Source organism: Cololabis saira, unplaced genomic scaffold (genome assembly GCF_033807715.1).
Source record: "Cololabis saira isolate AMF1-May2022 unplaced genomic scaffold, fColSai1.1 scf095, whole genome shotgun sequence".
NCBI classification, from domain to species: domain Eukaryota; kingdom Metazoa; phylum Chordata; class Actinopteri; order Beloniformes; family Belonidae; genus Cololabis; species Cololabis saira.
Window position 1 is genome coordinate 28,417 of NW_026906259.1, and position 22,620 is coordinate 51,036.

Consider the following 22,620-nt stretch of genomic DNA (forward strand, 5'->3'; position numbering starts at 1 on the left):
CCTGCCCGTCGCCATGCCTTTGGTATCATTCCTTTTTCCCATGCCACTTTCATAAGCTTCCAGAGGTATTTCAAGACGCCTGGCGTGTTCTTATACACCCTGTATGGAATGCCGTTGGGCCCCGGGGCTGAAGCTGTTCTTGCCCGTTTTACTGTGCTCTCAACTTCGCTCCATGTGGGGGGCCTTGTTTCCATCTGGTGCTCAGGTGGTTGGATGGGTGGCATATCCTCCGGAATGCTGGCTGGCACATGCCTCTGTTTGTCGGAGTAGGTCTTCCGAAGATGTTCTTCCAGTTCTCTTATGGGTACTTTGAGGGTCCCAGATTTCTCCCTGACAAAGAGGTCCTTAACAAATTTATAGGGATCTCTGTAGAAGGCAGTCCTCGTTCGCTCTCTCTTCTTATGTTGCCTTCTCAGGCATTCTGCTCTTTGCAGTGCTGCCAGACGCTGCTTGATGTCGCCCTGTAGTGCCCCAAGGCCTTTCCTTTCCACTTCCGTGGCCTTCTTCCATTGTTTCCTCAGGCACCTCCTTTCTTTCACGAGTCTCTGAATCTCTTGTTGTCTCCTGGACTTGAGATGAGCAGATGGTTCCTTCTGTGTCTGCAAGTTCTCACGTTTCACAACAAATCTCTCTGCTCCATAGCTATAAATGGTCTCTCCGATCTTGTCCAGTTTTTTCTCCACACCCCCTTTCAGACCTTCTAAAAGGTGGACGAGGTCTGTGTCTGTGGTTTCCCACTCCTTTTTCTGACAGGATTTAGGCCACAAGATTTGAGGTTTTCGTCCAGTCAGCCTCCGCTCTACTGCTGTCTGTGGCTGGATGGGCTCTGGGCTGATGTTCATAAATGGATCTGTGCTTGATTGAGCTTCGTCTGGGGTTCTGATACCCTGTGGACTGTGGTGAATATCCTGCCACTGGGCTTCACTCGACTGATTTGCCCTACCTCTAAGGAAGTAATGGTCAATGCGAGGCCCCTTGCTAAGCTCTCTCAGACACTTGAAACAATGTTATTACAGAAATCCGCTTTTTGGCAGTTTCTCAGCGAGAAACAGTCATTTTGAACCTGAAACACTGTAAGTGGTTTGGTGAGTCCAATAATGAAATGAGTCTCTCAAATCAACTACATAGACTCCTTTCTCCAATTTTCTGACGTTTTCAATAGCTTGCCTTGAAAAATCAGAAGGTAAATCAATGTTATGACAGAAATCCGCTTTTTGGCCTTTTCTCAGCGAGAAACGGTCATTTTGTACCTGAAACACTGTAAGTGGTTTGGTGAGTCCAATAATGAAATGAGTCTCTCAAATCAACTACATAGACTCCTTTCTCCAATTTTCTGACGTTTTCAATAGCTTGCCTTGAAAAATCAGAAGGTAAATCAATGTTATGACAGAAATCCGCTTTTTGGCATTTTCTCAGCGAGAAACAGTCATTTTGTACCTGAAACACTGTAAGTGGTTTGGTGCGTCCAATAATGAAATGAGTCTCTCAAATCAACTACATAGACTCCTTTCTCCAATTTTCTGACGTTTTCAATAGCTTGCCTTAAAAAATCAGAAGGCAAATCAATGTTATGACAGAAATCCGCTTTTTGGCATTTTCTCAGCGAGAAACAGTCATTTTGTACCTGAAACACTGTAAGTGGTTTGGTGAGTCCAATAATGAAACGAGTCTCTCAAATCAACTACATAGTCTCCTTTCTCCAATGTTCTGACATTTTCAATAGCTTGCCTTGAAAAATCAGAAGGTAAATCAATGTTATGACAGAAATCCGCTTTTTGGCATTTTCTCAGCGAGAAACAGTCATTTTGTACCTGAAACACTGTAAGTGGTTTGGTGAGTCCAATAATGAAATTAGTCTCTCAAATCAACTACATAGACTAGTTTTTCCAATTTTCTAACGTTTTCAATAGCTTGCCTTAAAAAATCAGAAGGTAAAACAATGTTATTACAGAAATCCACTTTTTGGCATTTTCTCAGCGAGAAACGGTCATTTTGTACCTGAAACACTGTAAGTGGTTTGGTGAGTCCAATAATGAAATGAGTCTCTCAAATCAACTACATAGACTCCTTTCTCCAATTTTCTGACGTTTTCAATAGCTTGCCTTGAAAAATCAGAAGGTAAATCAATGTTATGACAGAAATCCGCTTTTTGGCATTTTCTCAGCGAGAAACAGTCATTTTGTACCTGAAACACTGTAAGTGGTTTGGTGAGTCCAATACTGAAATTAGTCGCTCAAATCAACTACATAGACACCTTTCTCCAATTTTCTGACGTTTTCAATAGCTTGCCTTAAAAAATCAGAAGGTAAATCAATGTTATGACAGAAATCCGCTTTTTGGCAGTTTCTCAGCGAGAAACAGTCATTTTGTACCTGAAACACTGTAAGTGGTTTGGTGAGTCCAATAATGAAATGAGTCCCTCAAATCAACTACAGAGACTCCTTTCTCCAATTTTCTGACGTTTTCAATAGGTTGCCTTAAAAATTCAGAAGGTAAAACAATGTTATTACAGAAATCCGCTTTTTGGCATTTTCTAGGCGAGAAACAGTCATTTTGTACCTGAAACACTGTAAGTGGTTTGGTCAGTCCAATAATGAAATGAGTCTCTCAAATCAACTACTTAGACTCCTTTCTCCAATTTTCTGACGTTTTCAATAGCTTGCCTTGAAAAATCAGAAGGTAAATCAATGTTATGACAGAAATCCGCTTTTTGGCATTTTCTCAGCGAGAAACAGTCATTTTGTACCTGAAACACTGTAAGTGGTTTGGTGAGTCCAATAATGAAATGAGTCTCTCAAATCAACTACATAGACTCCTTTTTCCAATTTTCTAACGTTTTCAATAGCTTGCCTTAAAAAATCAGAAGGTAAAACAATGTTATTACAGAAATCCGCTTTTTGGCATTTTCTCAGCGAGAAACAGTCATTTTGTACCTGAAACACTGTAAGTGGTTTGGTGAGTCCAATAATGAAATGAATCTCTCAAATCAACTACATAGACACCTTTCTCCAATTTTCTAACGTTTTCAATAGCTTGCCTTAAAAAATCAGAAGGTGGCTTCCGGTTGGTGAGCAGATGGAGTAGACGCGTTTCGCGAGTGCTCCCGTGAGTGCCAAACTTTTTAAACCACCAAGCCCTCAAACTTTCAAAATTTTTACTTTAAAAAGGATTCCCTGTTGCTGTTTTTCTTTTTTTTTTGTCTCGAACGAGCCCACTTACCTCCGAGATGGCTTCGAAGAGCGGCAAGTCGGGCAAGAAGGACGACGCTGGCGCTGTCTTAACCCTGGCGGCCATTACCACGTTGCTGGAGGAACACCGCGCTGCCCTGGCCGCCGAGTTCAAAAATACTTTCAGTCAGCTCGACTCCAAACTCGACCAAACGCGGCTCGCGGTCGAGGACCATGGCCAACGGGTTTCGTCCCTTGAACTCGCCACAGAAGACCTCAGCCAGCGAGTTACGGACCTTGAAGGCATCTGCTCGACTCTACGGGATGATAATGCTCGGCTGAAGGCCAAGGTGGTGGATTTGGAAAGCCGGAGCAGAAGGCAGAACATCCGTATCCTGGGCTTACCGGAGTCGACCGAGAGCGGTTCTCCGGCGGCTTTCTTCTCCAAGCTGCTGTGTGAGGTGTTCGGGAACGATACGCTGCCGTCACCGCCAGAGATAGACAGAGCGCACCGCTCTCTCGCCGCCAAGCCGGCCCCGGGACAGAGACCGCGTCCGGTCATCATCCGCCTTCACCGGTACCAGACGAAGGATATCCTCATCAGGGAGGCGCGCCGGAGGGGAAAGTTGGAATATCGCGGCCAGCCCATCCGGGTCCTGGAGGATTACAGCCCCGAAGTTGCCAGCCAACGAGCGGAATACAGCGGAGTCATGTCGGAGCTCTACCAGCTGGGTCTGAGGCCGGCTCTGCTCTTCCCCGCCCGGCTCCGGCTCACGCTGTCCGGGGGGGCCAGGAAGTGGATCGGCTCCGTGGATGAGGCGCGCAAATTCATCACGAGTCGCAGCAAAGCTTCAAACCCGCCGTAACGGGACTGTTGGAGGCTGCCACGGCTCCGCCTGCAGCCCGGTGCGGCTCACTGACGCTCACGGACTGACTTTTTTTTCCTCTCTCTTTTTTTTTTTACGTGAGTCACATTATTCCTGAGGGGAGGGTGAGTAACCCCGCGACAACCAGTATTTTCTCTGTTGTTAGTTGGACTGCCCCTTTGCAAATATTATTAATTTGCAGTTATTTTTGGCTATTTGAGGGAAGGGGAAAAATAAGTGGTGAAGAGGGAGAGAAAAAAAAAAAAAAAAAGCTTTTCCGATTTACCTATAAGTTTTGTAATAATTGTAAGCTGTTAACCTTACTTTTACGCTGCTTAAGTCGGACGTTTTATATTTTATATTTTTGTAAAAATATTTCTGGGCTCATATCGGGACTTCCAGGTCAAGATTTGAGAGGGTATTCCTTTTTTTTTTATTTACATCTACACGTTTTAAGGTGCTAATAGGTATACACCCATGATACGGGAGCAAAAGCTATTAGTGTGTAGGATAGGAAGATGTGTTATTGCACTATGTTTGTTTTGAAGAGCTTGCTGCTTTTTTTTTATTTTTGTATAGCAGCTGTCTTAGTTGGGGAGGGTGGGTCGGGGGGATATGTCACTGCCAGAAACTTTGCATTAACTCTTTTCAACTCATTACTTAATGTGGGTCACATTCAACCTCCTTTCCGTTCTCTTTTTTTCTGCCTAGGTCATTGTGCACACCTAATTTTTCTTCTTAGATATTATGAGTAGATACTTGAAGTTGGTGAGCTGGAATGTTAAGGGTCTGAATCACCCTGTTAAAAGGAAGAGGATCTTCTCACATCTAAAACACCTTAAAACAGAAATAGCCTTTCTACAAGAAACTCATATTCGCAGTTCTGATAATAGCCGCCTGTTCCCGAGGTGGTCAGGGCAGAGATTTCACTCCTCCTTTCAAGCTAAAGCCCGAGGAGTTTCAGTTCTGATCAGTCAGGATGTTTCATTTGAGCAGCACAATGTGATTTCTGACAAGTTTGGTCGCTACGTGATCGTTTCTGGGAAATTATTCAATACATTGGTCGTACTTGTGAACGTTTATGCCCCTAATTCAGATGATGCAGTCTTTTTTGAACGACTGTTTTCACTGCTCCCTGACCTTAATACATATTCTCTCATACTGGGTGGTGATTTTAATTGCTGGCTCGACCCAGTCCTAGACCGATCCTCTACCAACCCCGGCACAGCAAGTAAGTCAGCCCGTCTTATTCAGGCGTTCCTTTCTGACTACGGTGTTTGTGATGTGTGGCGTTCTTTACATCCATGTGACAGAGAATACTCCTTTTTCTCACAAGTGCACCACACATACTCGAGGATTGATTATTTTTTTATTGATAATCAACTGATTCCCCTGGTCCATTCCTGTGCTTATCAGAGCATTGTCATTTCCGACCACGCTCCTGTGGTTCTAACCATGTCCCTTCCTGACCTACCTCAGAGAGACAGACAGTGGCGATTCAATTCAACTCTGCTGTCGGACACAAATTTTGTTAAATCAATGGAAACGGAAATAGCCTTTTTCCTATCCACGAATATGACTCCAGGAATGTCTAGTCTAACTGTCTGGGATTCCCTCAAGGCTTATCTCCGGGGACAGATTATATCCTACACTGCTAGGGTGAGGCAAAAATCTTATAGGGAGCGATCAGACCTTGCCCGCCAAATTAAAGAGGTCGATGAAGAATATTCTCGGACTAAATCCCCATATCTTTACAAAAAGCGGCCAGAACTTAAAACTAAATTTGACCTGCTTACTACTCACCCAATTGAACAGTCACTTCTGAAAAGTAAAACCAGGTTTTATGTTTATGGAGACAAATCTGACAAATTATTAGCCAACCAACTTAAAGGCTCTAAGGCTAAACAAAATATTTCTAAGATTCGATTACCAAATGGCCATGTAACTACAGACCACTTACTCATAAATGAAGCATTCAGGGACTTTTATACCCAGCTATACACCTCGGAATCTCAGACTGATCGAGATGAGATTGCGGACTTTTTAAATAGTCTTAGTATTCCCAGTCTTTCACCAGATCTAAGGAAGACATTAGAAGAACCGATATCCCTGATGGAAATTACTCGAGCCATTTCTTCACTGCAGTCGGGTAAATGTCCTGGCCCTGATGGCTTCCCGGCGGAATTTCTAAAGAAATTTTCTAATTTGCTTTCCCCATTGCTATCTTCAGTTCTTTCAGAATCCTTCAGCCACGGTTCCCTCCCTCCTTCTTTTTCGGAGGCCTGCATCACCCTCATAGCTAAAAAAGGGAAGGATCCTACTGAATGCGCCTCCTACAGGCCCATCTCCCTCTTAAACACAGATGCTAAAATCCTAGCTAAAGTCCTAGCCCATAGGCTGGAGAATGTCCTCCCCACAATTATATCTGAAGACCAAACTGGCTTCATTAAAGGTAGGCAGTCTTACTTCAACACAAGGCGACTGTTCAATATTATCTACTCTGCCTCTGAGGCTATCCCTGAATGCGTTGTCTCTCTGGATGCGGAGAAAGCATTTGATCGCGTCCAATGGGATTATCTCTTTGCTGTGCTGGACAGGTTTGGTTTTGGTCCGAACTTTGCTCTGTGGATTAAACTTCTCTATTTACACCCAACAGCCTCAATTCGTACTAACTCTCAACGGTCAAAACCATTTAATCTGCATCGTGGAACCCGTCAGGGGTGCCCCCTTAGTCCCATGCTTTTTGACATGGCTATCGAACCGCTTGCCACAGCGCTCCGATCTTGTGAGGATGTGTCCGGTATCTGGAGAGGTGGCAGGGAACATAAGGTCTCGCTTTATGCCGATGACCTCTTGCTTTTCATCTCTCACCCTCTGGCCTCATTACCCCCTGCGCTGTCACTTCTCAGTCAGTTTGGGAAACTCTCAGGCTATAAACTGAATCTCAGCAAAAGTGAGCTTTTCCCTACCAATCTCGAATCGCATGCTTTAGACCTTTCCAATTTTCCCTTTAAAATCGCAAATGACAAATTCTCCTATTTAGGCATATCGGTGACAAGGAAACACAAAGACCTGCTCCAAGAGAATCTTATCTCATTGTTAAATGAGACCAAACAAACCCTTACACAATGGTCACCCCTGTCAATGTCTCTTGTGGGTCGCATCAATTCAGTCAAAATGACAATTTTACCTAAATTTTTGTACCTTTTCCAGACCTTACCACTCTTTATTCCTGGTTCTTTTTTTCAGTCCCTTGACTCAGTTATATCTTCATACCTATGGCGAGGTAAACGGCCACGTTTGAACAAAACTCACCTTCAAAAAATTAAGTCTGCGGGTGGTCTGGCCCTCCCAAACTTTCGTTATTACTATTGGGCTGCTAACCTGCGCTGCCTTGCATTCTGGTCCTTCCACTGCGACGGCGCTGACCGCCCTGACTGGGTGGCGATGGAGTTACATCCAACTGATGACCTGTCAATTCCTGCCCTACTCGGCTCCTCACTTCCACTTCCTTCACTTAAATCAATCAAAAACCCAGTGGTTAAACATTCTCTTAGAATTTGGGCCCAATTTAGGAAGTTTTTTGGTTTTCACAGCTTCTCTCTTCTTAGCCCCATTGCATCAAATCACTCTTTCAAACCATCCCTTGAGGACCCCACCTTCCAGGAATGGCACAGGAGGGGTATGATTCGTTTTAAAGATATGTTCATAGACGGCACCGTGGCATCTTTTGAGCAGTTAAGTAGTAAATTCAGCCTTCCAAAATCACATTTCTTTAGGTATCTTCAGGCTAGACATTTTGTTCTTTCCCAGAGACCCAGCCCTGGTGCATCGATAGGCTTGACCACAGTTGACAAAGTTCTTGCCACAGACCCATTCAAAAAGGGGCTCATTTCGTCTTTCTATGGCATGTTGCTGGATCTTAAGAGTGCCCCTACAGATAAACTCAAAGCAGCATGGGAGCAGGACTTAGGGCTTCCCTTATCAGAGGATACCTGGGAGTCCATACTCAAACTGGTTAATACAACCTCCCTGTGCGCACGTCACTGCTTAATTCAGTTTAAAGTGGTACACAGGGCTCATATTTCCAAAGCAAAGCTATCCTCCATGTACCCAGATATTAGTCCATACTGTGTAAGATGTAAAGTAGCCGAAGCCTCTCTCATCCACATGTACTGGTCCTGCCCATGTCTAAATAAGTACTGGATGGAAGTATTTCATACTCTCTCTCTGGTGCTTAAAATCAGATTAGAACCAAACCCACTGACTGCCCTGTTTGGGGTCATGGAGGGAGGAAGGAAGTTAACCACTGCACAGGGGCACACTTTGTCTTTTGCCTCCCTTTTGGCTCGTCGGGCGATTCTGTTCAGGTGGAAGGATCCCTTCCCTCCTACTCGTGCACAATGGCTGGAAGACATCATGTCCTGCTTAAAACTGGAGAAAATTAGATACTCGCTTCAGAAATCAAATAAGTTCCAGAAAGTGTGGGGACCTTTTCTAGAAGCATTCCAGACCCTGTGAACTATACTTCATATTTCTTTTGTATTCCTAGTGCAGGCTTTTGATGATAGAGTGACCTCATATTGTGATTAGTAATCTGGCAGTGACAGGGGAGGGATTAGTTTGGTCTGTAGTTTGTTTTTGTTACTATTTTATATTTTTTCATACTGTTTAATTATTTTTTATATTTTGTACACTGGTGTATGCTATGATTAACATGCCCATGCCTACTCAAAATATTTGTAATCGACATGCAGCATTTCACCTTTTTTTACTCTGTGAAAATTCCAATAAAAAGATCTTGAATTAAAAAAAAAAAAAATCAGAAGGTAAATCAATGTTATGACAGAAATCCGCTTTTTGGCATTTTCTCAGCGAGAAACAGTCATTTTGTACCTGAAACACTGTAAGTGGTTTGGTGAGTCCAATAATGAAATGAGTCGCTCAAATCAACTACATAGACACCTTTCTCCAATTTTCTGACGTTTTCAATAGCTTGCCTTAAAAAATCAGAAGGTAAATCAATGTTATGACAGAAATCCGCTTTTTGGCAGTTTCTCAGCGAGAAACAGTCATTTTGTACCTGAAACACTGTAAGTGGTTTGGTGAGTCCAATAATGAAATGAGTCTCTCAAATCAACTACATAGACTAGTTTTTCCAATTTTCTAACGTTTTCAATAGCTTGCCTTAAAAAATCAGAAGGTAAAACAATGTTATTACAGAAATCCACTTTTTGGCATTTTCTCAGCGAGAAACGGTCATTTTGTACCTGAAACACTGTAAGTGGTTTGGTGAGTCCAATAATGAAATGAGTCTCTCAAATCAACTACATAGACTCCTTTCTCCAATTTTCTGACGTTTTCAATAGCTTGCCTTGAAAAATCAGAAGGTAAATCAATGTTATGACAGAAATCCGCTTTTTGGCATTTTCTCAGCGAGAAACAGTCATTTTGTACCTGAAACACTGTAAGTGGTTTGGTGAGTCCAATAATGAAATTAGTCGCTCAAATCAACTACATAGACACCTTTCTCCAATTTTCTGACGTTTTCAATAGCTTGCCTTAAAAAATCAGAAGGTAAATCAATGTTATGACAGAAATCCGCTTTTTGGCAGTTTCTCAGCGAGAAACAGTCATTTTGTACCTGAAACACTGTAAGTGGTTTGGTGAGTCCAATAATGAAATGAGTCCCTCAAATCAACTACAGAGACTCCTTTCTCCAATTTTCTGACGTTTTCAATAGGTTGCCTTAAAAATTCAGAAGGTAAAACAATGTTATTACAGAAATCCGCTTTTTGGCATTTTCTAGGCGAGAAACAGTCATTTTGTACCTGAAACACTGTAAGTGGTTTGGTCAGTCCAATAATGAAATGAGTCTCTCAAATCAACTACTTAGACTCCTTTCTCCAATTTTCTGACGTTTTCAATAGCTTGCCTTGAAAAATCAGAAGGTAAATCAATGTTATGACAGAAATCCGCTTTTTGGCATTTTCTCAGCGAGAAACAGTCATTTTGTACCTGAAACACTGTAAGTGGTTTGGTGAGTCCAATAATGAAATGAGTCTCTCAAATCAACTACATAGACTCCTTTTTCCAATTTTCTAACGTTTTCAATAGCTTGCCTTAAAAAATCAGAAGGTAAAACAATGTTATTACAGAAATCCGCTTTTTGGCATTTTCTCAGCGAGAAACAGTCATTTTGTACCTGAAACACTGTAAGTGGTTTGGTGAGTCCAATAATGAAATGAATCTCTCAAATCAACTACATAGACACCTTTCTCCAATTTTCTAACGTTTTCAATAGCTTGCCTTAAAAAATCAGAAGGTAAATCAATGTTATGACAGAAATCCGCTTTTTGGCATTTTCTCAGCGAGAAACAGTCATTTTGTACCTGAAACACTGTAAGTGGTTTGGTGAGTCAAATAATGAAATGAGTCGCTCAAATCAACTACATAGACACCTTTCTCCAATTTTCTGACGTTTTCAATAGCTTGCCTTAAAAAATCAGAAGGTAAATCAATGTTATGACAGAAATCCGCTTTTTGGCAGTTTCTCAGCGAGAAACAGTCATTTTGTACCTGAAACACTGTAAGTGGTTTGGTGAGTCCAATAATGAAATGAGTCCCTCAAATCAACTACATAGACTCCTTTCTCCAATTTTCTGACGTTTTCAATAGGTTGCCTTAAAAATTCAGAAGGTAAATCAATGTTATGACAGAAATCCGCTTTTTGGCCTTTTCTCAGCGAGAAACGGTCATTTTGTACCTGAAACACTGTAAGTGGTTTGGTGAGTCCAATAATGAAATGAGTCTCTCAAATCAACTACATAGACTCCTTTCTCCAATTTTCTGACGTTTTCAATAGCTTGCCTTGAAAAATCAGAAGGTAAATCAATGTTATGACAGAAATCCGCTTTTTGGCATTTTCTCAGCGAGAAACAGTCATTTTGTACCTGAAACACTGTAAGTGGTTTGGTGCGTCCAATAATGAAATGAGTCTCTCAAATCAACTACATAGACTCCTTTCTCCAATTTTCTGACGTTTTCAATAGCTTGCCTTAAAAAATCAGAAGGCAAATCAATGTTATGACAGAAATCCGCTTTTTGGCATTTTCTCAGCGAGAAACAGTCATTTTGTACCTGAAACACTGTAAGTGGTTTGGTGAGTCCAATAATGAAACGAGTCTCTCAAATCAACTACATAGTCTCCTTTCTCCAATGTTCTGACATTTTCAATAGCTTGCCTTGAAAAATCAGAAGGTAAATCAATGTTATGACAGAAATCCGCTTTTTGGCATTTTCTCAGCGAGAAACAGTCATTTTGTACCTGAAACACTGTAAGTGGTTTGGTGAGTCCAATAATGAAATTAGTCTCTCAAATCAACTACATAGACTAGTTTTTCCAATTTTCTAACGTTTTCAATAGCTTGCCTTAAAAAATCAGAAGGTAAAACAATGTTATTACAGAAATCCACTTTTTGGCATTTTCTCAGCGAGAAACGGTCATTTTGTACCTGAAACACTGTAAGTGGTTTGGTGAGTCCAATAATGAAATGAGTCTCTCAAATCAACTACATAGACTCCTTTCTCCAATTTTCTGACGTTTTCAATAGCTTGCCTTGAAAAATCAGAAGGTAAATCAATGTTATGACAGAAATCCGCTTTTTGGCATTTTCTCAGCGAGAAACAGTCATTTTGTACCTGAAACACTGTAAGTGGTTTGGTGAGTCCAATAATGAAATTAGTCGCTCAAATCAACTACATAGACACCTTTCTCCAATTTTCTGACGTTTTCAATAGCTTGCCTTAAAAAATCAGAAGGTAAATCAATGTTATGACAGAAATCCGCTTTTTGGCAGTTTCTCAGCGAGAAACAGTCATTTTGTACCTGAAACACTGTAAGTGGTTTGGTGAGTCCAATAATGAAATGAGTCCCTCAAATCAACTACAGAGACTCCTTTCTCCAATTTTCTGACGTTTTCAATAGGTTGCCTTAAAAATTCAGAAGGTAAAACAATGTTATTACAGAAATCCGCTTTTTGGCATTTTCTAGGCGAGAAACAGTCATTTTGTACCTGAAACACTGTAAGTGGTTTGGTCAGTCCAATAATGAAATGAGTCTCTCAAATCAACTACTTAGACTCCTTTCTCCAATTTTCTGACGTTTTCAATAGCTTGCCTTGAAAAATCAGAAGGTAAATCAATGTTATGACAGAAATCCGCTTTTTGGCATTTTCTCAGCGAGAAACAGTCATTTTGTACCTGAAACACTGTAAGTGGTTTGGTGAGTCCAATAATGAAATGAGTCTCTCAAATCAACTACATAGACTCCTTTTTCCAATTTTCTAACGTTTTCAATAGCTTGCCTTAAAAAATCAGAAGGTAAAACAATGTTATTACAGAAATCCGCTTTTTGGCATTTTCTCAGCGAGAAACAGTCATTTTGTACCTGAAACACTGTAAGTGGTTTGGTGAGTCCAATAATGAAATGAATCTCTCAAATCAACTACATAGACACCTTTCTCCAATTTTCTAACGTTTTCAATAGCTTGCCTTAAAAAATCAGAAGGTAAATCAATGTTATGACAGAAATCCGCTTTTTGGCCTTTTCTCAGCGAGAAACGGTCATTTTGTACCTGAAACACTGTAAGTGGTTTGGTGAGTCCAATAATGAAATGAGTCTCTCAAATCAACTACATAGACTCCTTTCTCCAATTTTCTGACGTTTTCAATAGCTTGCCTTGAAAAATCAGAAGGTAAATCAATGTTATGACAGAAATCCGCTTTTTGGCATTTTCTCAGCGAGAAACAGTCATTTTGTACCTGAAACACTGTAAGTGGTTTGGTGCGTCCAATAATGAAATGAGTCTCTCAAATCAACTACATAGACTCCTTTCTCCAATTTTCTGACGTTTTCAATAGCTTGCCTTAAAAAATCAGAAGGCAAATCAATGTTATGACAGAAATCCGCTTTTTGGCATTTTCTCAGCGAGAAACAGTCATTTTGTACCTGAAACACTGTAAGTGGTTTGGTGAGTCCAATAATGAAACGAGTCTCTCAAATCAACTACATAGTCTCCTTTCTCCAATGTTCTGACATTTTCAATAGCTTGCCTTGAAAAATCAGAAGGTAAATCAATGTTATGACAGAAATCCGCTTTTTGGCATTTTCTCAGCGAGAAACAGTCATTTTGTACCTGAAACACTGTAAGTGGTTTGGTGAGTCCAATAATGAAATTAGTCTCTCAAATCAACTACATAGACTAGTTTTTCCAATTTTCTAACGTTTTCAATAGCTTGCCTTAAAAAATCAGAAGGTAAAACAATGTTATTACAGAAATCCACTTTTTGGCATTTTCTCAGCGAGAAACGGTCATTTTGTACCTGAAACACTGTAAGTGGTTTGGTGAGTCCAATAATGAAATGAGTCTCTCAAATCAACTACATAGACTCCTTTCTCCAATTTTCTGACGTTTTCAATAGCTTGCCTTGATAAATCAGAAGGTAAATCAATGTTATGACAGAAATCCGCTTTTTGGCATTTTCTCAGCGAGAAACAGTCATTTTGTACCTGAAACACTGTAAGTGGTTTGGTGAGTCCAATAATGAAATTAGTCGCTCAAATCAACTACATAGACACCTTTCTCCAATTTTCTGACGTTTTCAATAGCTTGCCTTAAAAAATCAGAAGGTAAATCAATGTTATGACAGAAATCCGCTTTTTGGCAGTTTCTCAGCGAGAAACAGTCATTTTGTACCTGAAACACTGTAAGTGGTTTGGTGAGTCCAATAATGAAATGAGTCCCTCAAATCAACTACAGAGACTCCTTTCTCCAATTTTCTGACGTTTTCAATAGGTTGCCTTAAAAATTCAGAAGGTAAAACAATGTTATTACAGAAATCCGCTTTTTGGCATTTTCTAGGCGAGAAACAGTCATTTTGTACCTGAAACACTGTAAGTGGTTTGGTCAGTCCAATAATGAAATGAGTCTCTCAAATCAACTACTTAGACTCCTTTCTCCAATTTTCTGACGTTTTCAATAGCTTGCCTTGAAAAATCAGAAGGTAAATCAATGTTATGACAGAAATCCGCTTTTTGGCATTTTCTCAGCGAGAAACAGTCATTTTGTACCTGAAACACTGTAAGTGGTTTGGTGAGTCCAATAATGAAATGAGTCTCTCAAATCAACTACATAGACTCCTTTTTCCAATTTTCTAACGTTTTCAATAGCTTGCCTTAAAAAATCAGAAGGTAAAACAATGTTATTACAGAAATCCGCTTTTTGGCATTTTCTCAGCGAGAAACAGTCATTTTGTACCTGAAACACTGTAAGTGGTTTGGTGAGTCCAATAATGAAATGAATCTCTCAAATCAACTACATAGACACCTTTCTCCAATTTTCTAACGTTTTCAATAGCTTGCCTTAAAAAATCAGAAGGTAAATCAATGTTATGACAGAAATCCGCTTTTTGGCATTTTCTCAGCGAGAAACAGTCATTTTGTACCTGAAACACTGTAAGTGGTTTGGTGAGTCCAATAATGAAATGAGTCGCTCAAATCAACTACATAGACACCTTTCTCCAATTTTCTGACGTTTTCAATAGCTTGCCTTAAAAAATCAGAAGGTAAATCAATGTTATGACAGAAATCCGCTTTTTGGCAGTTTCTCAGCGAGAAACAGTCATTTTGTACCTGAAACACTGTAAGTGGTTTGGTGAGTCCAATAATGAAATGAGTCTCTCAAATCAACTACATAGACTAGTTTTTCCAATTTTCTAACGTTTTCAATAGCTTGCCTTAAAAAATCAGAAGGTAAAACAATGTTATTACAGAAATCCACTTTTTGGCATTTTCTCAGCGAGAAACGGTCATTTTGTACCTGAAACACTGTAAGTGGTTTGGTGAGTCCAATAATGAAATGAGTCTCTCAAATCAACTACATAGACTCCTTTCTCCAATTTTCTGACGTTTTCAATAGCTTGACTTGAAAAATCAGAAGGTAAATCAATGTTATGACAGAAATCCGCTTTTTGGCATTTTCTCAGCGAGAAACAGTCATTTTGTACCTGAAACACTGTAAGTGGTTTGGTGAGTCCAATAATGAAATTAGTCGCTCAAATCAACTACATAGACACCTTTCTCCAATTTTCTGACGTTTTCAATAGCTTGCCTTAAAAAATCAGAAGGTAAATCAATGTTATGACAGAAATCCGCTTTTTGGCAGTTTCTCAGCGAGAAACAGTCATTTTGTACCTAAAACACTGTAAGTGGTTTGGTGAGTCCAATAATGAAATGAGTCCCTCAAATCAACTACAGAGACTCCTTTCTCCAATTTTCTGACGTTTTCAATAGGTTGCCTTAAAAATTCAGAAGGTAAAACAATGTTATTACAGAAATCCGCTTTTTGGCATTTTCTAGGCGAGAAACAGTCATTTTGTACCTGAAACACTGTAAGTGGTTTGGTCAGTCCAATAATGAAATGAGTCTCTCAAATCAACTACTTAGACTCCTTTCTCCAATTTTCTGACGTTTTCAATAGCTTGCCTTGAAAAATCAGAAGGTAAATCAATGTTATGACAGAAATCCGCTTTTTGGCATTTTCTCAGCGAGAAACAGTCATTTTGTACCTGAAACACTGTAAGTGGTTTGGTGAGTCCACTAATGAAATGAGTCTCTCAAATCAACTACATAGACTCCTTTTTCCAATTTTCTAACGTTTTCAATAGCTTGCCTTAAAAAATCAGAAGGTAAAACAATGTTATTACAGAAATCCGCTTTTTGGCATTTTCTCAGCGAGAAACAGTCATTTTGTACCTGAAACACTGTAAGTGGTTTGGTGAGTCCAATAATGAAATGAATCTCTCAAATCAACTACATAGACACCTTTCTCCAATTTTCTAACGTTTTCAATAGCTTGCCTTAAAAAATCAGAAGGTAAATCAATGTTATGACAGAAATCCGCTTTTTGGCATTTTCTCAGCGAGAAACAGTCATTTTGTACCTGAAACACTGTAAGTGGTTTGGTGAGTCCAATAATGAAATGAGTCGCTCAAATCAACTACATAGACACCTTTCTCCAATTTTCTGACGTTTTCAATAGCTTGCCTTAAAAAATCAGAAGGTAAATCAATGTTATGACAGAAATCCGCTTTTTGGCAGTTTCTCAGCGAGAAACAGTCATTTTGTACCTGAAACACTGTAAGTGGTTTGGTGAGTCCAATAATGAAATGAGTCTCTCAAATCAACTACATAGACACCTTTCTCCAATTTTCTAACAATTTCAATAGCTTGCCTTGAAAAATCAGAAGGTAAATCAATGTTATGACAGAAATCCGCTTTTTGGCATTTTCTCAGCGAGAAACAGTCATTTTGTACCTGAAACACTGTAAGTGGTTTGGTGAGTCCAATAATGAAATGAGTCTCTCAAATCAACTATATAGACTCCTTTTTCCAATTTTCTAACGTTTTCAATAGCTTGCCTTAAAAAATCAGAAGGTAAAACAATGTTATTACAGAAATCCGCTTTTTGGCATTTTCTCAGCGAGAAACAGTCATTTTGTACCTGAAACACTGTAAGTGGTTTGGTGAGTCCAATAATGAAATGAGTCTCTCAAATCAACTACATAGACACCTTTCTCCAATTTTCTAACATTTTCAATAGCTTGCCTTGAAAAATCAGAAGGTAAATCAATGTTATGACAGAAATCCGCTTTTTGGCATTTTCTCAGCGAGAAACAGTCATTTTGTACCTGAAACACTGTAAGTGGTTTGGTGAGTCCAATAATGAAATGAATCTCTCAAATCAACTACATAGACACCTTTCTCCAATTTTCTAACGTTTTCAATAGCTTGCCTTAAAAAATCAGAAGGTAAATCAATGTTATGACAGAAATCCGCTTTTTGGCATTTTCTCAGCGAGAAACAGTCATTTTGTACCTGAAACACTGTAAGTGGTTTGGTGAGTCCAATAATGAAATGAGTCGCTCAAATCAACTACATAGACACCTTTCTCCAATTTTCTGACGTTTTCAATAGCTTGCCTTAAAAAATCAGAAGGTAAATCAATGTTATGACAGAAATCCGCTTTTTGGCAGTTTCTCAGCGAGAAACAGTCATTTTGTACCTGAAACACTGTAAGTGGTTTGGTGAGTCCAATAATGAAATGAGTCTCTCAAATCAACTACATAGACTAGTTTTTCCAATTTTCTAACGTTTTCAATAGCTTGCCTTAAAAAATCAGAAGGTAAAACAATGTTATTACAGAAATCCACTTTTTGGCATTTTCTCAGCGAGAAACGGTCATTTTGTACCTGAAACACTGTAAGTGGTTTGGTGAGTCCAATAATGAAATGAGTCTCTCAAATCAACTACATAGACTCCTTTCTCCAATTTTCTGACGTTTTCAATAGCTTGACTTGAAAAATCAGAAGGTAAATCAATGTTATGACAGAAATCCGCTTTTTGGCATTTTCTCAGCGAGAAACAGTCATTTTGTACCTGAAACACTGTAAGTGGTTTGGTGAGTCCAATAATGAAATTAGTCGCTCAAATCAACTACATAGACACCTTTCTCCAATTTTCTGACGTTTTCAATAGCTTGCCTTAAAAAATCAGAAGGTAAATCAATGTTATGACAGAAATCCGCTTTTTGGCAGTTTCTCAGCGAGAAACAGTCATTTTGTACCTAAAACACTGTAAGTGGTTTGGTGAGTCCAATAATGAAATGAGTCCCTCAAATCAACTACAGAGACTCCTTTCTCCAATTTTCTGACGTTTTCAATAGGTTGCCTTAAAAATTCAGAAGGTAAAACAATGTTATTACAGAAATCCGCTTTTTGGCATTTTCTAGGCGAGAAACAGTCATTTTGTACCTGAAACACTGTAAGTGGTTTGGTCAGTCCAATAATGAAATGAGTCTCTCAAATCAACTACTTAGACTCCTTTCTCCAATTTTCTGACGTTTTCAATAGCTTGCCTTGAAAAATCAGAAGGTAAATCAATGTTATGACAGAAATCCGCTTTTTGGCATTTTCTCAGCGAGAAACAGTCATTTTGTACCTGAAACACTGTAAGTGGTTTGGTGAGTCCACTAATGAAATGAGTCTCTCAAATCAACTACATAGACTCCTTTTTCCAATTTTCTAACGTTTTCAATAGCTTGCCTTAAAAAATCAGAAGGTAAAACAATGTTATTACAGAAATCCGCTTTTTGGCATTTTCTCAGCGAGAAACAGTCATTTTGTACCTGAAACACTGTAAGTGGTTTGGTGAGTCCAATAATGAAATGAATCTCTCAAATCAACTACATAGACACCTTTCTCCAATTTTCTAACGTTTTCAATAGCTTGCCTTAAAAAATCAGAAGGTAAATCAATGTTATGACAGAAATCCGCTTTTTGGCATTTTCTCAGCGAGAAACAGTCATTTTGTACCTGAAACACTGTAAGTGGTTTGGTGAGTCCAATAATGAAATGAGTCGCTCAAATCAACTACATAGACACCTTTCTCCAATTTTCTGACGTTTTCAATAGCTTGCCTTAAAAAATCAGAAGGTAAATCAATGTTATGACAGAAATCCGCTTTTTGGCAGTTTCTCAGCGAGAAACAGTCATTTTGTACCTGAAACACTGTAAGTGGTTTGGTGAGTCCAATAATGAAATGAGTCTCTCAAATCAACTACATAGACACCTTTCTCCAATTTTCTAACAATTTCAATAGCTTGCCTTGAAAAATCAGAAGGTAAATCAATGTTATGACAGAAATCCGCTTTTTGGCATTTTCTCAGCGAGAAACAGTCATTTTGTACCTGAAACACTGTAAGTGGTTTGGTGAGTCCAATAATGAAATGAGTCTCTCAAATCAACTATATAGACTCCTTTTTCCAATTTTCTAACGTTTTCAATAGCTTGCCTTAAAAAATCAGAAGGTAAAACAATGTTATTACAGAAATCCGCTTTTTGGCATTTTCTCAGCGAGAAACAGTCATTTTGTACCTGAAACACTGTAAGTGGTTTGGTGAGTCCAATAATGAAATGAGTCTCTCAAATCAACTACATAGACACCTTTCTCCAATTTTCTAACATTTTCAATAGCTTGCCTTGAAAAATCAGAAGGTAAATCAATGTTATGACAGAAATCCGCTTTTTGGCATTTTCTCAGCGAGAAACAGTCATTTTGTACCTGAAACACTGTAAGTGGTTTGGTGAGTCCAATAATGAAATGAGTCTCTCAAATCAACTACATAGACTCCTTTCTCCAATTTTCTAACGTTTTCAATAGCTTGCCTTAAAAAATCAGAAGGTAAATCAATGTTATGACAGAAATCCGCTTTTTGGCATTTTCTCAGCGAGAAACAGTCATTTTGTACCCGAAACACTGTAAGTGGTTTGGTGAGTCCAATAATGAAATGAGTCTCTCAAATCAACTACATAGACTCCTTTCTCCAATTTTCTGACGTTTTCAATAGCTTGCCTTGAAAAATCAGAAGGTAAATCAATGTTATGACAGAAATCCGCTTTTTGGCCTTTTCTCAGCGAGAAACAGTCATTTTGTACCTGAAACACTGTAAGTGGTTTGGTGCGTCCAATAATGAAATGAGTCTCTCAAATCAACTACATAGACTCCTTTCTCCAATTTTCTGACGTTTTTAATAGCTTGCCTTAAAAAATCAGAAAGTAAATCAATGTTATGACAGAAATCCGCTTTTTGGCATTTTCTCAGCGAGAAACAGTCATTTTGTACCTGAAACACTGTAAGTGGTTTGGTGAGTCCAATAATGAAACGAGTCTCTCAAATCAACTACATAGTCTCCTTTCTCCAATGTTCTGACATTTTCAATAGCTTGCCTTGAAAAATCAGAAGGTAAATCAATGTTATGACAGAAATCCGCTTTTTGGCATTTTCTCAGCGAGAAACAGTCATTTTGTACCTGAAACACTGTAAGTGGTTTGGTGAGTCCAATAATGAAATTAGTCTCTCAAATCAACTACATAGACTAGTTTTTCCAATTTTCTAACGTTTTCAATAGCTTGCCTTAAAAAATCAGAAGGTAAAACAATGTTATTACAGAAATCCGCTTTTTGGCATTTTCTCAGCGAGAAACGGTCATTTTGTACCTGAAACACTGTAAGTGGTTTGGTGAGTCCAATAATGAAATGAGTCTCTCAAATCAACTACATAGACTCCTTTCTCCAATTGTCTGACGTTTTCAATAGCTTGCCTTGAAAAATCAGAAGGTAAATCAATGCTATGACAGAAATCCGCTTTTTGGCATTTTCTCAGCGAGAAACAGTCATTTTGTACCTGAAACACTGTAAGTGGTTTGGTGAGTCCAATAATGAAATGAATCTCTCAAATCAACTACATAGACACCTTTCTCCAATTTTCTGACGTTTTCAATAGCTTGCCTTAAAAAATCAGAAGGTAAATCAATGTTATGACAGAAATCCGCTTTTTGGCATTTTCTCAGCGAGAAACAGTCATTTTGTACCTGAAACACTGTAAGTGGTTTGGTGAGTCCAATAATGAAATGAGTCGCTCAAATCAACTACATAGACACCTTTCTCCAATTTTCTGACGTTTTCAATAGCTTGCCTTAAAAAATCAGAAGGTAAATCAATGTTATGACAGAAATCCGCTTTTTGGCATTTTCTCAGCGAGAAACAGTCATTTTGTACCTGAAACACTGTAAGTGGTTTGGTGAGTCCAATAATGAAATGAGTCTCTCAAATCAACTATATAGACTCCTTTTTCCAATTTTCTAACGTTTTCAATAGCTTGCCTTAAAAAATCAGAAGGTAAAACAATGTTACTACAGAAATCCGCTTTTTGGCATTTTCTCAGCGAGAAACAGTCATTTTGTACCTGAAACACTGTAAGTGGTTTGGTGAGTCCAATAATGAAATGAATCTCTCAAATCAACTACATAGACTCCTTTCTCCAATTTTCTAACGTTTTCAATAGCTTGCCTTAAAAAATCAGAAGGTAAATCAATGTTATGACAGAAATCCGCTTTTTGGCATTTTCTCAGCAAGAAACAGTCATTTTGTACCTGAAACACTGTAAGTGGTTTGGTGAGTCCAATAATGAAATGAGTCGCTCAAATCAACTACATAGACACCTTTCTCCAATTTTCTAACGTTTTCAATAGCTTGCCTTAAAAAATCAGAAGGTAAATCAATGTTATGACAGAAATCCGCTTTTTGGCATTTTCTCAGCGAGAAACAGTCATTTTGTACCTGAAACACTGTAAGTGGTTTGGTGAGTCCAATAATGAAATGAGTCGCTCAAATCAACTACATAGACTAGTTTTTCCAATTTTCTAACGTTTTCAATAGCTTGCCTTAAAAAATCAGAAGGTAAAACAATGTTATTACAGAAATCCACTTTTTGGCATTTTCTCAGCGAGAAACGGTCATTTTGTACCTGAAACACTGTAAGTGGTTTGGTGAGTCCAATAATGAAATGAGTCTCTCAAATCAACTACATAGACTCCTTTCTCCAATTTTCTGACGTTTTCAATAGCTTGCCTTGAAAAATCAGAAGGTAAATCAATGTTATGACAGAAATCCGCTTTTTGGCATTTTCTCAGCGAGAAACAGTCATTTTGTACCTGAAACACTGTAAGTGGTTTGGTGAGTCCAATAATGAAATTAGTCACTCAAATCAACTACATAGACACCTTTCTCCAATTTTCTGACGTTTTCAATAGCTTGCCTTAAAAAATCAGAAGGTAAATCAATGTTATGACAGAAATCCGCTTTTTGGCATTTTCTCAGCGAGAAACAGTCATTTTGTACCTGAAACACTGTAAGTGGTTTGGTGAGTCCAATAATGAAATGAGTCTCTCAAATCAACTACATAGACTAGTTTTTCCAATTTTCTAACGTTTTCAATAGCTTGCCTTAAAAAATCAGAAGGTAAAACAATGTTATTACAGAAATCCACTTTTTGGCATTTTCTCAGCGAGAAACGGTCATTTTGTACCTGAAACACTGTAAGTGGTTTGGTGAGTCCAATAATGAAATGAGTCTCTCAAATCAACTACATAGACTCCTTTCTCCAATTTTCTGACGTTTTCAATAGCTTGCCTTGAAAAATCAGAAGGTAAATCAATGTTATGACAGAAATCCGCTTTTTGGCATTTTCTCAGCGAGAAACAGTCATTTTGTACCTGAAACACTGTAAGTGGTTTGGTGAGTCCAATAATGAAATTAGTCGCTCAAATCAACTACATAGACACCTTTCTCCAATTTTCTGACGTTTTCAATAGCTTGCCTTAAAAAATCAGAAGGTAAATCAATGTTATGACAGAAATCCGCTTTTTGGCAGTTTCTCAGCGAGAAACAGTCATTTTGTACCTGAAACACTGTAAGTGGTTTGGTGAGTCCAATAATGAAATGAGTCCCTCAAATCAACTACAGAGACTCCTTTCTCCAATTTTCTAACGTTTTCAATAGCTTGCCTTAAAAAATCAGAAGGTAAATCAATGTTATGACAGAAATCCGCTTTTTGGCATTTTCTCAGCAAGAAACAGTCATTTTGTACCTGAAACACTGTAAGTGGTTTGGTGAGTCCAATAATGAAA